The sequence below is a fragment of the Vigna radiata genome, chromosome 6 (genome assembly GCF_000741045.1).
Source record: "Vigna radiata var. radiata cultivar VC1973A chromosome 6, Vradiata_ver6, whole genome shotgun sequence".
Lineage (NCBI taxonomy): Eukaryota > Viridiplantae > Streptophyta > Magnoliopsida > Fabales > Fabaceae > Vigna > Vigna radiata.
The window spans coordinates 18,706,618-18,710,375 of NC_028356.1; the positions used below are offsets into that span (position 1 = coordinate 18,706,618).

The 3,758-nt window shown below is 40.6% G+C and overlaps 1 protein-coding gene across 1 annotated transcript in view; it reads left to right on the forward strand.

The window, feature by feature from the left end:
- LOC106764919 (protein LAZ1 homolog 1) overlaps positions 1-3,758 on the forward strand; it is a gene marked incomplete in the record, with an annotated part of 16,133 nt that overhangs the window by 9,149 nt on the left and 3,226 nt on the right.

Consider the following 3,758-nt stretch of genomic DNA (forward strand, 5'->3'; position numbering starts at 1 on the left):
CATATATATATATATATATATATATATATATATATATATATATATATATATATATATATATACATACACACACGCACACACACACACACACATATATATATATATATATATATATATATATATATGTTACGTATCCGAGTAGGAGACGTAACGAGAACAACCTCCCACAGACTCAATAGGCAACAAAACAATGAAAGAATGATAAGATAATGAACGAACAAATCTCTTTTATTGATGGTAGTGTATGAATAAACAAAAGTAAACAATAATTAGGAGCATAACCTCCTAAAATTGGGAGCATAACCTCCCTCATTGGAGCATAGTTGCCTGTCACAAAACTCACTAATCAAAAGTCTACCTTAACCCTAGACTCTAGCTTTATTTATACTAATTATTTTCCTGGAATATATTTCCATTTACTATAATTAACTTATACTGAATATTATGTTGAAATATATCCCTATTTACTATATTTATCTTATATTGAATATTATACTGAAATATAGCCCTATTTACTATAATTATTTGATATTGAATATCCCTCTAGAATATAGCTCCATTTACTGAAATTAGTTCCCGCCTATCCTAACTACTGTGTTAGTTAGGATGGTTCTTCGCTGCTTTCCACTATTCGGTCTGGTCGCTTCCCTTCTTCCACCGTTCCGTCTGGTCCCACCCCTTCTTCTGTCGTTCGGTCTGGTCACTCCACTTCTTTTGCCGTTTGGCCTAGTCGCTCCCTTACTTTTGCCGTTCGGTCTAGTCATCCCCTTCTTTCCCTGTTCGGCCTGGTCGCTCCCCGCCTTCCTTCGTTTGGCCTGCTTGCCCCCTACCTTCTACTGTTTTGTTTGGTCGCTCCATGCCTCCCTCCGTTCGGCCTGATCGCTCCCTGTCTTACACTGTTCGGTGCCCTTCTCCTTCCCTCCGACCTTTCTTCTCCTTCTCATATACTTCCCAAACCTTATTATTACCCCTTACCTTATACTGTAACATTACACCCCACTACAAAACAACCTTGTCGTCAAGGTTGGAACTATACAACTTGATCTCCTGGCTTCTTTTCATCATTGTGTTATCATATGAAGGGTACTCACCAGCTGTTGCCCTCCAATTGAGGTCTGGAGGTTTGGGTGTTGGTAACACCTCCTCCAATGTCTTCCATTCTTCGTCTAGCATTCTGGTCACCACTTTTCCCGAATCATAAGCCTTGAGGAGATGGTCTTCGATGTCTTTTAGTACTTCACGTCGCTCTCTTCCTTCTGCCGGTGTATCAAACACTGCAAGCCCCTTGTTCTTTTTGTTGGCCCACCTCTTCACAGATTTCATTGTTATATCCAGGGAGTTGATTCTTCCATTTGCCCTTCCTTCCAAAACCTTCATTCTTCCTTCTAGTACTAGCCCGTTCGGTTCTGGCTGTCCTCTCCCGTTTGGCTCGGTAGGTCCTCTCTCTTTAGGTTCCGCTCGTTCTCTCACGTTCGGATCCAACAGTCTGCTACCATTTGGTTATGGCAGTCCTCTCATGTTCGAATCCGTCAGTCCGATACCGATTGGTTCCAGTAGTACCTTACCCTTGGGCTCGATAAGTCCTCTTTCTTTAGGTTCTGCCCGTTCTCTCACGTTCGAATCCACCAGTCTGTTACCGTTCGATTCTGGCAATCCTCTCGCGTTTGAATCCGTGAGTCCGCTACCGTTCGGTTCTAGTAGTTCCTTCCTGTTTGGAGCTTGGATGTATTCTTCCACGATCCCCAACTGCTTACTGGCAGCCAGTCTTTTGAAGACTGACCCGATTTTTCTTTCTACGAAGCGGATCACCATCGCCTCCTTTAAACCTTCCCAAGAACAATTCTTGGCGTTCCCCTTCCAAAATCTGAACCAGTATCCGACCTTTTCCTCCATATTGATGTAGGCTAGGCGTAACTTCTCTTCCTCTGACACCCCTTGTAGTTCAAAATAATTATCAACTCTATTAATCCAATTCAACATATCAACCTCGTCAAAAATGGGTAACTCTACCCTCTTCCTCCAATTTGGTTGTTCCTCGTGGTATTCATTCTCTCTCTCTCGCCCTTCTCTTCCTCTCGCTGGTCCTCCTTTTTCCTGTTGACAGGTCCCTGGCTTCCATCTGAATTTCCATCTAATTGTTGGACTCGCCCTCCCATCATCCTTAGCATGGTTATCAAACTCTCGAGTTAACTCGTAAACTCGTACGAGTTTACGTTCCCAAACATGGCTTCCGGGTTAACTCAGAAGTAAACTCGTTTTCTGCGTAAACTCAGTAAAATCGACTGTGAAATCGGTAGGATTGTGTAGAATCGCGAGTTTGGAGCGATTCTGCGAGCTTGAAAGGGGAGAAAATTAAGAAAAACGAGGTCGTTTGTGGTTTAGGGTTTCATGACGTGGTTGTGTCTAACTCTCGCACCCCTTTGTCTCTCCATGGCACTGTTACAATTCTTTTTTTATTATATATTTAATGAAATGCATCAAAATTAATGACAATAATCAAAATTGATGACAATATTTATGTTTATGAACAATATATCTATAAATTTTATTTATTTAAAGTTATATAATTTTGTAGACTTATTTGAATTAAGATATTATTTATATAATGTTTTTCATATGAAGTAAACTCTTACGAGTTAATGAGTCGAGTTTTCTTGACTTTCACGAGTTTACGTAAACTCTCTAATTTGATATCCTTGATCCTCAACAGTTCTTGCAAATCCTTGCGGACTGTTGCCATCTTCGTCTCCAATCCCCTCATGGATAGTTCCATGTTCTCCAACTTTTTCTCTTCTCTGACTATTCGACAGTTTCCTTCCTTGACTATTCGACAGTTTTCTCCCTTGACTATCCGACAGGTTGGACCAATTGTACGTATCTGAGTAGGAGACGTAACGAGAATAACCTCCCACACACTCAATAGGCAACATAACAATGAAAGAATGATAAGATAATGAACGGATAAATCTCTTTTATTGATGGTAGTGGATGAATAAACAAAAGTAAACAATAATTGGGAGCATAACCTCCCTCGGAGGAGCATAGTCGCCTGTCACAAAACTCACTAATCAAAAGCCTACCTTAACCCTAGACTCTAGCTTTATTTATACTAATTATTTCCCTAGAATATATTTCCATTTACTATAATTAACTTATACTGAATATTATGTTGAAATATTTCCCTATTTATTATATTTATCTTATACTGAATATTATACTGAAATATAACCCTATTTACTATAATTATCTGATACTGAATATCCCTCTAGAATATAACTCCATTTACTGTAATTAGTTCCTGCCCATCCTAACTGTAGTTAGGATGGTTCTTCGCTGCTTCCCACCGTTCGGTCTGGTCGCTTCCCTTCTTCCATTATTCGGTCTGGTCGTGCCCCTTCTTCTGCCGTTCGGCCTAGTCGCTCCACTTCTTCTGCCGTTCGGCCTACTCGCTCCCATACATCTGCCATTCGGTCTAGTCATCTCCTTCTTTCCCCGTTTGGCCTGATCGCTCCCTGCCATCCTTCGTTTCGCCTGCTCGCCCCTGCCTTCTACCGTTTGGTTTGGTCGCTCCATGCCACCCTCCTTGTCTTTCAGTGTTCGGTGGCCTTCTCTTTCCCTCCTACCTTTCTTCTCCTTCTCATATACTTCCCAAACCTTGTTATTACCCCTTACCTTATACCGAAACAATATACATATATATCTATATATACACATATATAGACACACACACACACACACATATATATATATATATATAT